General features: G+C 32.8%; 1 non-coding gene across 1 annotated transcript; it reads left to right on the top strand.

The window, feature by feature from the left end:
• Positions 1–683: 683 nt before the first annotated feature.
• LOC114078500 lies at positions 684–786 on the top strand. The gene has a single exon (XR_003580180.1). It is a non-coding gene; the product is annotated as a U6 spliceosomal RNA (small nuclear RNA).
• Positions 787–13815: the final 13029 nt, after the last annotated feature.

Raw genomic sequence — 13815 nt, 5'->3', positions numbered from 1 at the left:
ATATATAGGTATATATCTACAATATACTTACAAATATTAAATGTGCCACCTAGGGAACCAAAAGGCCTTCTGGCGCGGCTGGCTAAGGGTCATAATCTGATATGGAGGTTGCGGGTTTGAATCTCACTGAGGCCATGGGAGTTTTTTAATTTGCAATTTTTAACTTGCTGCTGAGACCCATTTGCAATTTTTAACTTGTTGCCGAGACCCCTTTGCAATTTTAACTTGCTTCTTTAATATGATAGCGACACATTATTTATTTTTGTTTGATTCTAATAGTTGTCTTAATATGGAGTAGTAATTTATAAGTATATTTGACTAGCGGGTTCTATAAAAGTGATCCATTATAAATATAAGCAGTGATATCGTCATTGATCGTTTTAAAAATGTAAAAACTTGTCGAGTACAATTATAAATGAATGATCAATATTTATGCTATTTATAGTATAATTGAAAGTTTTAACTTTGTTTACTTTATGATCTCAATCAAATGTGGGGTGAAAATTTCTATTTATATATGGAGGTAGGGAAGGGAAGGGAAAATTATAAGGTGAGAGTTCAAATAGTCAACCAATTGAGCTAAAGTGATTTTTTCCAAATATTATGTGAGAAAAAAAATCTTCCGTTGTCCGTCTTGAATTCAACTTTCAACAAGAGCATCTAAATTAAAACGATAAACTTTTGCTTCGTTGGAGACATCTGATAAAATTGAAATAATGCGGAAAAGATTAGCATGATCCATGCACAAAGAATTTGTTGTGTCATCTTATTATTGTCCATATTTTCATAGACCAAAAATATGAATAATTCGACTGAAGCCTAAAATTAATTTAACCGATGAACCTACTTGGCACCCAGAGACTCGAAATTCAGGATCCGCCTCTGCCAAGACTTGAAGCGACTATATTAGTGGCGGGGATTAAGAAAAATATATCAGAGTTTGTGGCTAAGTGTAAAAATTATCAGAAAGTAAAATATTAGCATCAAAGGCCGACAGATTTGCTTCAGACAATGCCAATTCTGAAATAGAAGTGGTAAAAAATAATGATAGATTTTATGGTTGGTCTTCTCAAGACTTTGGGAAGTTTGTAACTATTTGGGTAGTGGTTGACAGATTGACAAAGTCAACCCATTTTATTTCAGTCAGGATAGATTATAATGTGCAACAATTGGCTGAGGTGTATCTAAAAAAGATAGTAAGGCTATATTTTCTATCATCTCAGAATGTGGTACGTAGTTCAAATTCAAGTTTTGAAGGAAATTACATGATGAATTGGGCATACAACTCACTTTTAGTACAACTTTCCACTCGCAGATCTTTGTGTGAGTTCTCTTATAATAACAGTTACCACTCTAACATTAATACGACACCATTTGAAGCATTTTATGAGAGGGGATGTAGATCACTCATATGATGGTTTGAGGCTAGAGATGTGAAACCTTTTGGGGTTGACTTGGTGAAAGATATTCAAGATAAAGTGAGAAACATCCAAGCTAAGCTTTTAGCAACCCTGAGTAGACAGAAAAAATATGTAGACCATAAGGTAAGAGACATGGAATTTAAGACTGGTAAGATAGTTCTTATTAAGTTATCACCCATGAAGGGGGTGATAAGATTGTCAGGAAGGGAAAGCTTAGTCCTCGATACATTAGACCATAATAATTCTTGATTGTGCAGGGCCGGTAGCATATACATTAACTTTACCTCCTAACCTATCGAGAGTTCATCTGGTATTTCATGTGTCAATGTTAAAGAGACATCATCGTGACAGGGATTACATCATAAAAATAGGACTAAGTGTTGTTAGACAAAGACTTCCAATATAAGGAGGAACGAATTGCAATTCTCAATCAGGATGTCCAAAGCTGAGAAACAAAGAGATTAAGTTTGTGATAGTTTAATGAAAGCATCGTCTGATTGAGGAAGCAACTTGGGAAATTGAGAAGGAAATGTGAGACAAATATCTAGTTGTTCTTCGATTCAGGTGCTACTCCACGCTAAATTTAGATCGTTTTTTCTAGTTTGTCACTCGAAGACAAGTAATGGGTAAAGTGGTATCGATTGTAACGACATGTTCCCGCATTATAGAAAAGTCATCGGAGAAAGAATTTAGGTCAAAAAACTTTTTAGTAGTAACTTGAGTTTTCTAACCTAGTTAGACTTGGATGAAATCATAATTAGTTAATTTTAGGAAGATCTGGTAGTGAATGAGAAACCTAACAAAGAATTTCATTATAGGAGTAAATAGCTAAGATGTTAAGGAACTCATTATGGAATCGAATTCAGATGAGTAGAACTCCGGAAACTAATCTTAGCGTGAACATGTAGTTTTTGTGTGTCATGAGATGAAGGTGTTTCATGAAATGGGGGTTTCAAACTCATAATTCGACTCTCTATTTCCATGCAAGCCACTAGGGCGGGACTATACTGTCCAGGACGGGGCCGTTGTGGCGGGATAGGGGGCCGCCATAGTGGGACAGTCGCGACTTACATCAGAAATAAAACCTTAAAAATATTATTTTTAGCAAGTTTCATTCTTGAGAGCTAGGAGACGTCCCCAAGTGATTTCTTAACAGTTTCCCACAACTTTTGGTGTGAAAAGTAAGATTTTCACTCTCCAAATCTATTTTTAATTCATAAAATGTAGAATCTTGATTATATATAATTTGGGGAGGGTTTTGAACTAAATTAAATAGTGCGAAAAAGCCCTAATTAAACCTTAGGTTCATAATTTAGGACTTAGGTTTGGGTTTGTGTTTGTCATAATCAGGACAAATTAGACCTTAGTTATTGATCCTTGTATTGAATTGATTGTTTGTAGACCTTAAACAAGCGGAAAGAATTTAAAAAAGGAGAATCAAGTTTCTTAGGATGATTCAAGTTTGTTTTCAAGGTACGTGATGGTTGATTCCTTATTGTGTGTGATGTATGCTAGTAGTTGCTTCATCTTAATGTATGTATATATACGAATGTTGCACTATTGATCCCACTTAATTCAAATCAGTATGTACGAATAATTGTATGTCATGAATCAACACTTCATTATATGATTTTTAGAATGTACATTGTGATTGTGATTGTGGCTTGTTAAATGGAAAGGGTGTTACGTTTCAACACACTAACTGGGATCAAATGTCAGGTACCCACTTCATCTTGGAATGGATATCACATTCTGACACACTAACTTGGATCAGATATCATGTTCCGGTGCACTAACAATTTGGGTTTGGGTTCCATGAGATAATTATTGAATTGTCGTGATTACTTTTTAAAGAAAATGTGTAATTGTAGGTTGTTCATGATTGATAATTGATATATGTGGTTATGTTATCTAATTGATATTACTATGTTGTAACTGTTGTTTATATTTTGCTTACGGGAATAGCCACGTGATTCTACCAGTAAAGTGTGGTTATGTATTGATACTGCACTTGCTCTTTATTTGTTGAGTGAATGACATCTTCAGGTGGCTATTAACATGCCTCTTTTAGAAGATCACTGATCAATCAAATTCAAGGGTGAGTCAGTTCTTCTAGGCTGCCATGAGTTCTTAGTCCCTCTTACGAACTTAGATTAGTACCATAGATGATCAATTGTTTTAGCTCTCAGAGTTGTGTAATTTTCTTTAGACTTATGGTTCATTTAGTTTTGTACATTGACTTTCAGTTTCTAGGGAATAATTTCGCAATGTTTTGATAGTCGTTGTTAGATTTTTGGAGTTTATGGGAACTCTAATTTAATTCTACATTCAGACCTACTTCAGTATCTTTGAATGTGTAGTTCTTGGGTTAGCTAATTAGTATTAATGGTTCTCCCACTAGAGAGTTAGTATGGGTGTCTATCATAACGGTCAAGGTCATGACATTTTATCTATATCTAGTTACATATTAAATTGCTAATATATATATATATATATATATATATGTATGTATATATATATAGCTCTCATACTTTTCATATTCACTGTGAAAGTGTAGCGTACTGCACCAATAAGAAGAGTGGACGAGACAGTCTGTTTCAATAGCTCACAAATGCAGGGACCTGGTCCCTAGCAAAGTTCTCTCCATATAATACATAATAGTGTAAAATTGTAAAGTTGTCTTGTCAGTGGTAGGTGAGGCGCCAACGTACTTAACAATATGAAAGAGGATGTCTGAACTGTGGTTAATAACTTTTTATGGTTGATACATTCAACATGACAAACAACATATTAAGTTCATTCATTGAAGAAGAGAAAAAGTCAGCAAGTCTTTGTCGAAGAACTCAAGCATCAAAGAACGCAGCAAGGGACCTGGTCCCGAAAAGTTTGCGTAAGAAAAAAGGACGAAAAGACAACAGTCAAAAAGTTGCAAACTCAGATGTGGTTAGTGCACAAATTTTCATGACAACAGACTCACAACTAATAGATTTGTCCCAAGGGTTTATGTCCATGGTTATATAGTCTCATTTCCAAAAATCCAAACACAAGTTTTGGCAAACAAAGTTTTGAATTTCAGAAAATTCGAAAGGTCAAAAATCAAAGGCCATATTCAAGAAGTATCATTCTCAAGAGTAACAGGGACCTGATAGAGCTACAAGTTGTCATCTAGTTGTTTTAGGATTATATCTTTCATGCTTACATTGTAAATTTGTTCCAAATTTATTAAGAAATTAGATCGTTGTTTAGATTCATCTAAAAGTCTAAGTTAGTTAAGGTTAACTGATTTAGTGGGCAACATTGTTACTGCTTAGTAAAAATTCTAAGTCATCTAGGTAGGTAGGATGGTTTAGTGGGCAGTGTTGTATCTGCTTAGTCAAATTATAAATCATCTAGAGTTAGATGATTTAGTGGGCGGTGTGGTATCCACTTAGAAAAGTATAAGTTATCTAGGGGTAATAGCTTAGTGGTCAGTGTTGTATCGTCTTAGTCAAAGTCTAAATCATCTAGAGTTAGGTGGTTTAGTGTGTGGTGTGGTATCCACTTAGAAACGACTAAGTTATCTAGGGGTAATAGCTTAGTGGGCAGTGTTGCATCTACTTAGGCTCTTCAAGTAATAGGGTTATTACTTGGTTGTGATATTAACAACTTTTTTTCATATTGGTTGTAACTGAGTTCACTTTTTCTTAATAAATACTAGTGAAATAGTTAAAAATCATATTCCACAGGCCGTGGTTTTACTTCCTGAAGCAAGGAGGTTTTCATGTAAAATTCTTATGCAGATTTTACCTTCAGCTATTTACTTTCTGCACTTATTTCAGCTACTGTTCTTGCCGAGTCAGGGGACCTAGTCCATTGGCGCATATTGGATGCTGACTACTGCCTTTGTTTACATTCTGTTCTTACTGTGTCAAGGGATCTGGTCTATTGACTCTTAGTGAACACCCAATATTCTATCAAGATATTTCATTTATTTTTCAAGTTTTTTTCGAAAAACCTTTTTTTCATAGCAAACACACCCGTACATGTAAAAATGGGTTGAAGTTTCAGGCATGTGCATTGTTTTTCCTTTTTTCTTTGGTTAAAAGGTGATTTGTGCATGTGAAAGTTTTTTGTCAAAAAAAAATAATTTTATTTTCAAATTTCTAACACTTAAATTTACTCCAAATAATCTCGAATTCGAAACAAAAGTTTGATGTATTATAAACAATAATCTTAATCATCAATTTGTAAAATAATCACAAACCTAACAAATTTATGTAACAACACTTAGGGGTCGTTTGGTTAAGTGTGTAAGAATAATGCTAAATATAGTGTATTAGTAATGCTTGTATTAGTAATGCATATATTAGTTATGCTTGCATTAATTATACATAGATTATTATGATTCATTGTTTGATTTGATGCATTAAAAATGGCGTATTGCATTAAAAAAATTATTTACAAAGATACCCTCCACTTTTATAGCGAAAAATATGTAAAAAAGGTTTTGAGGGACAACAAAGTCTTTTATCAATTTAATGTATGCATTAAAATCATTGTATTGCTAATACCTAGATATTCATGGTATTAGCAATGCACACCTTAATATAAGATAAAGTGTATAACTAATGCAAGTATTAGTTATAGATCAGTTGAAAAAGAATACCAAACAAGGTATAAGTAATACACAATAAAATGTATAACTAATGTAAGTATTAGTTATAGATCAGTTGAAAAAGAATACTAGACAAGATATTAGTAATACATAAGATTAATACATGCATTATTTTCCTAATACAATTTATCAAACGACCTCTTTATCTTTTTTATGTATGTCTCCGCTAAGTCAAACATGACTGAAACACATTCAAATTAGTCAAAATTTCAGTCATTAGTTTTTTAATACGAAAGCAGAAAAAGATAAGTACTCTCTTTGTTCCTAATTACGGTCATTCTTACTAAAAAAAACAAATAATACATAATAGTTTTCATTTTAAACTATACGGAAATAACTCAATTTACTCTTAAATTATATTTCAGATCAAAATTATCATTTTCATGAATCTATTGGATTAAAAGTATCATTCTTATTAACATAGGTTGTTAAATGCCATGACATGCCACATTTCAAGTTACCATATTTTGCCCTTTTTTTCTCTTCACAAATCCAGCCTTTCTTTAGAGTCTATAAGCATTACAGTGTTAGATTCAATTCGTAACACACCCTTCTCTTCATCAAGTAACTTTTTAGTTTCAGCAATATTCATTCTCCTCTGTTTCTTCATCCTCACAAAAAAATTTGTTGAAGATGGAGAATCCACTAACCACATATGTGTAACAACCCGCTAGGTCGTTTCGAGAACTAAAACTATTTTAATTCTTCCCAAAAATTTAAATTGGTAACTTTAAACTATTCATTAACTACGACTATTTGATTCACAAATAGAGTCTAAATATGCAATTTAAGTTGATGGTTAATGGTCCATGTAATTTACTTAGGGAAAATTACGCAATAACATAAACGTATACTATTTAATTAATCATCATAGCTATAATTTGCTATAATTATCACTCTTGACTAACATTATACATCAATTACGTGGGCTGACTTCGGATTTGTATAATTAGTCGTGTTTTGTATATGTGTAATTCGCCAGAATATACAAATACATATGTATAATATACAAATTATTTAACCTAAATACATATAAAATTCACCTCTCTCCCACTCTTTGCCCTCTCCCGCTTGCCTCTCTCTTCCTTCTCCTAATCTCGTTTGTCTTTCTCCTCCCTCTCCCAGTCTCGCTTTCCCTATATACAAATGTATATGTATAATATACAATTATATACATATACAATTCACCTCTCTCCCACTCTCTGCCCTCTCTCACTCGTCTCTCTCCTCCCTCTCCGAATCTCTCTTGCCATAAATACAAATACATATATATAATATACAATTATCTAACCAATATACATATACAATTCACCTTTATCCCACTCTTTTCCCCCTCTCTCTCGCCTCTCTTCTCTCGCTCCCAGACTCGCTCGCCTCTCTCTTTAATATAACATGTAGCCACAAATTGTAATTATAATACTATAGCTATGAAGAGTAATTAATTATTTTTAAATGACTATATGTGAAAGTTTCCCATTTGCTTAATATCCTAAGCCCTTGTCCCATGTATAAATTAACATTGGAGATAAATGGGAATAATTAACAACATTACCCTTGTCCACTAATAATCAGCCACTATGTGGTCTCACTTCTTTAAGGGTGGGAATATTTGAGGGAGCACATTTTTTTACTCATTAACTACTAGAGGTAGGTTATCAAATAATATTAGTATTATACTAGTGGAATAGAAACAATTGAATTGTCTTTTTCTGCAAAAAGAAATAAAATAAATTAAGTAGCTACTCAATAATGGCAACATAGGAATTAATGATTTCTTAATAATTCGGAAGGATAGGAAATTTTAGGTTAAACCCTTAAAGAAGAAAATTTGGTGTAATTGTTACGTTGATGCACAATTGTTTAAAATTTGGTGGTCAACAATTTTGGGTTTAATGGTTGTCGCCTTGGTTTCAAATTAGAAGCTCTAATTTCAAACATTATTATTTGTTTCATTTCATAAATTTAGTTTTTGATATTGAGATATGTAGTTAATTATTTATTGTATCATATTATATGAATATAAATAAATTTATGATGTGTAGAGGAAGTAAGACTTAGTTCTAAATTTAAAATTATAAGAATATGAAACTTGACATATTAGTTGGCACCAATAATTATGAATGTAATTGCAGGTTGAGATGAGTGTTGGGTCTAGGCTAGATATATAACAATATTAGTGTCTAAAAATTTGTTTACTTACGAATAATGCATGTTTGATAGATTGAGAACATTATGAAGTTTTATGAAAGAAAAAGGCAAAATCCTGAGAATTCACGATAGGTGTTCGACATCCAAGGTGTGTTAAGACTTTTAGACTTCGTTGAGGGACGTTTGCTAATTAAAGATTAAAAATGGAATGGATAATGGGTAAGGGAGAAAGATGGGGTCTCGTACCAATAGTGTGACGGGCATTGGTATGAGTATCGATATTGTTAAAGGAAAAATTTATTACTATAATATGACAAATTGTAATTTTAGAATGCAAAACATATAGACATTAGTTGATGTAATAATGACATGATTTCTTTTGGTGTGGTTGTGTTCCTTATTGAACACATATAATTGTGATAACTGAGGTGATTGCATATCATATTGATATTTGATTGAGATGCATCATCATCCCATTTCTTTGATATCATATTGTGCACATGCATTGGTATGAGATTGAGTATGATTTTCGGGCATAATTTGGGCACGTGGAGATCGTCCGTGCAAAAATTATTGATTTTATGATAGTGCGTTGCACAGACACATTAAGATCATTCGTGTCGATATATGGACCTCGCGAGTGGGTAATGAACTCTCAATGCATTTTCGAGGAGTATCATGTATACACAATGAGAAAGTACTTGGAATCCGAGGCATATCATTTCATGGTGTCACATTGCATTACATCTCATTACATCCTTCATTTTTGTTGATTATGGGTTCTATTGGTGGTTGAAAAGTACATGATATTTAAATTTCTCTATTTGATGGAGCTTGACTGGTAAATATAATATAGACGTGTATACATAAAGAACTAATTTTCTTACATAAGCTCCAGTCAGTACTTTTTCGATGTCGGTCTATGAGATATACTGGGTACACGTGATCTTGTACTCATACTACACTTACTGCACTCTTTTGTGGTGCAGATTGGATTTCAATTTGGAGTGCATATCGTTGATCTTTCAAAGATGATTTTTGAATTATCATGGAGTTGTGGTGAGCTACTTGGCTATTATGTGGCCCATACCTCCTTCTATGTCTTTAGCCGTCATCATTTTATTTTTGTATTTAGACAGGATATTTCTCTTGCCTAGGTTTGTCGTTTAGTTCTAGACTTGTATCGTAGTTTAGAAGCTCTTGTACTTATGACACTAAATCTTGGGGTGGTATTTCTATTTTCCGCATTTATTTTAAAGACTTGATATGTTAGGCATTAGTTTGTTACTTACCTTTGCACGTATAAGTTTAATTGGTAAACTTATTGGGTTGACTTACCTATTGGTTGGGAAAATAGATGTCATCACTACTTGTGATTTTGGGTCATGACAAAGTGGTATTAGAGCCCTAAGTTCATGGTTTCACGAGTACAAGAGTTCAGTCTAGTAGAGCCTTGCGGATCAATGAGAGACATCTGTTACTTATCTTCGAGAGGCTATAGGACTTTAGGAAACTTTCTTCTTTCATTCATTATAGTGCGTATGTGGTTTAGTTTGAGGTTTAAACTTCTTGATCCATTCTCTCACCGATGGTGAGTAGACGTTTTCAAATTTGACCCAGTGCTAGGGGATTATAGCATGTGATATTGTTTGAATGTTTTGTGGTTAACAAGATAAATTATTAATAAGAATTTTGATTTTTAAAAGGTAAAATTATGGAGGACTGAAAGTGGCAAGGTTGGTTTTCTCAAGGTGTGATTATGATAAGGATACTCCAACTTTGTTTTAACTTATATGTTGATTTTATGACTAATGTTTATCAACGATAAATTGATAATTCAATAATGAGATGGTACGATATAAATATCTTAAAGACGAAGTGTAAAATTAAGAGGATCATTGATTAATGGGAGGGTACATTGTAAGGCCAGGAGGAAAGGTTGAGGAAGGACAATGTAATAAAATGTGTTTAATTGTGATGAAAATTGAGATGGTAAGACTTATCATAAGATTCGTACGAAAAATTTTCATTCTATATTTTTTATTAGAAGTATACTGAAGATAATTTGAACAGTTCAAGTTGGATGACACAATGACCATATTGATATTCATTTGATAGAAGTCATGAGTTCTGTCAAGTCTAATACATAAAGAGATTATAAAGGCTAAATTGGATATCAATCAGTAAGACAATTTAATGTAGCGAATAATGATAGATATTGATAAACTCATAATGTGAGGGGCTTTTCAGATATTGAATTGAGCATTAGTAATAATAATTGAAAATAAGAGGGGATAAATATTCTTTAGTTAAAGGAGACCAATATAGCAGTGATTGGAAATATTACCTTCATAAATAACTAATTGTATTGGGATAATCAAGGGTGTTCAAAGTATCATTCGATATGCTCTCGGTTGACTATAATTTTATTTCGAGTGTAGATCTACTTCGTAAGTACATACCTAATTTGGATTTGAATATGTTTTGAAGTTCTTCTATGTTCGCATATATTCTTAACTGGTAGATAATTCTTAGTGGTAGATCGATTACATCGATCTTACGTTGTTGACTTGATAGTATATGAAACGTGGACAGACTTAACTATTCTAATTGTGTTAGACTTTAATATCATATCGAAAAGGGAGTAAATTTTTCTACATAACACAGTTTTATACTAACTTCAAATATGCCTGATATTTTAAAACTTAAGTGGCAGGATAGTCTCAATACCCATTAAAAAAAGTTATTTTCGTCTCTTAAGTTTCAATGTGTGGATATAAGTGTTGTTTCACCTATTCGTCTTATATTAGGGATACTAGTGATGATATGTCTCATTTAGAGCCAATTTCAATTGGTGAAAGAGTTTTTTTAAGGGTATTAATGAGTTTGATATCAAATTTAGTATTGACTTATAGTTCGACACTTGGCATGTTTCTAATATTTCTTATTGGAATACTCCGATGAATTTAAAAGAACAACAACAAAACTTGTTGAGTAAGAAATTTTGTTGGATCAAGTATACTTTTATTGGGTGTTTCTATCATATTGTGATTCCTTTAATATTATTTTCATCGAGGATATATTGGTATACTCCCATAGTAGGAAGGATCACGAGCATTATTTGAGGATGGTTCTTTAAAATCTGAAGAAACTTAATCTTTATTCATGTTTTTTTTTAAGTGTGGGTTTCGATTAATTTGGTGGCGCAGTTGAAATGTGTAGTGTTCAAGAAATGTACTATGGGGGATCCCAAGAGAATTGAGGCAGTTTGAAATTGAATCTAACCTATTTTAGTTATGATATTTGGAGTTCTTAGGCCTGGTTAGTTAGTACCAATTGTGCTCTCATTCATTCCACTTGCATTGACTAGATTAACCTAAAAGTAAGTGACTTCTCAATGGCTTGATCTGTGTGAGGTGGGCTTTCTAATGCTCAATGTTGGATATTGGCCATGTCCAGCCAAAGGTCTCATGTCTTAATCCTACTTAAAAAAGATTTGGAATTATTCTCTTTATTTGATTTCCAATTCTATTAGGAAAAGGATTGGAATTATAATCCTATTTGTAGTTGGTTTTGGCTTTGTAAGGAAAAACACAAATCTATTTATATGGTCTTGAGAGAATAATTCAATTACTCATTAATATTGTCTTTGAAAGACATTAGGACATAAGAGAGGTTTTTGAGAGAGATTTCAACAAGAGATAAGAGAGAAGAAAAAGGTTTCTTTTGTTGTAGTCTTTTTCTCCGATCAACAACCTTCAGACGTGTTTCCTAAATAACTAATCGATGGATCGAGCTGAAATTTAGATTGAGTGTTCCTCACATCTTTGTGGTTGATTTTGAATGGTGGAGATCGGATTACGATGTCAACAAGATTCTGTTTTAGGTCCCGAACAACAGCTGCGTTTGGGTGGTGTTTCTTTCTATATTTTTGATGTAGCTATTGTTTGTTCTCTTTTGTCACTTGTGGGGTAGCCATTAGAATAATATTTTTAAACCCTCTAATTTTTATATTAAATCAATTCGAATCTTGTCGATCACATGGTGGTTACCTTCGTGTTGAAGGGTTTTTCCACATTAAGCTTGGTGTTTTTCTATTTTAGATTTTTGTTTTCATCTTTTTCGTCATAACACTCCAGACTTTATCTATTACTATTTTGACTTTATCTGTGTAAGGAAAGGATTTTACTGAATGCATCTTGAATTAGTAGTGGTTAGGTATTAATGTAGAAAGGAAAGTGATAGCTGATGCTTCAAGATAATTGAAAGTTCATGAGAAGAACTGTCTTAGGTATATTTTAAACTTGGTAGCGGTGGTGCTTGCATTAAAACTATAGAGGCATTATATTTATAGTGTGTATTGTGGGGTGTTTTAGTATAATATTTAATAACAGGAACCTAAATTTAAGACAATGGAGATGGTTAGAATTTCTCAAGGACGATGGAATGACTATCGTTTATCGTTTTCCAAAAATGAATGTGACAATATGCCTTAACTTGAAAGACAGTGCGTATAGGTAGTCTACCTTTGGTACATGTGGGAGAGTGTCCAGTGGCTATAGATGTCCAAATCATTAGACAACAACTTTGTGAAACTTGATATTTTAAAATTTTGTTTAATTTTCACTTACAGGGAGGTGAGGTAGTTTTTTTTGGATCAGATTCGGGTTCAACAACTTGGTGAAGAAAAATTGTATAAGATTTGAGACAAGATGTTACAAGGAAAATCCAAGGAGGAAATTTATGATGGTGAGGGAGTTTAAAGGATAAAGGATTTTTCATTATGTGAGTTGACTTGATTAATCATGAATGAGGCCAATAGTTCAGATTTTTTATTCATTCAGAGCCTATTGGGGTGTATTTTAACTTGAAGCAATAGTATAGATAGAATCATATGAAGACCTTGAATTTGTATCTCGTGTTTGAATTGTTATCAAGTAAATTATGAGCACCAAAAGCATAAAGGTATGACTTAAATGATGCTTATACTAAAGTTAAAGTGGGAATATATTGTTATGGATTTTGTGGTAGGGTTGCCACGTATCTTGTGAAAATTTGATGTTATATGGGTTATAATGGATAGATTGTCTAAGTGTATATATTTCATATAAACTCAGAGTACTTGTAAGTGGATAAGTTATCCTAAATCTACTTTCGGGAGATAGTTCACTAGTATGATATGCCATTTTTTATTATTTCTTTGAGGTGCATAATTAACATCTTGGAGGCCTATGCTGAAGAAGTTGGGTACTCAGGTGGATCTTAATACAACTTTCCACCCTCAGATTTATAGTGTATTAAAATGGACTATCTAGGTTCATTAGGACATGTTGCAGACATGTGTGACCAATTTTGATAATCATTGGGATGAGTTCTTATTTTAGTAGAGTTTCCCCACGATAGTTATCATTTGAGCATTAAGATCATATCATTAAGGCTTTGTATAGTAGGTAATTCGATTTTCAATTGGTTGGGTTGATCTGTATGATGTTAGTCTGTGGGGTACAAATATGTTGAGGGAGTCCTTAAATAAGGTTAAGTTGATTGAGAATAAAATTCTCATGGCTCAAAGTAGGCAAAAGAGTTATACAG

This window comes from Solanum pennellii, chromosome 8 (genome assembly GCF_001406875.1).
Source record: "Solanum pennellii chromosome 8, SPENNV200".
Taxonomy (NCBI): Eukaryota; Viridiplantae; Streptophyta; class Magnoliopsida; order Solanales; family Solanaceae; genus Solanum; species Solanum pennellii.
The sequence above is the reverse complement of the archived record's forward strand: the minus strand, read 5'-3'. Positions and strand labels throughout refer to the sequence as shown.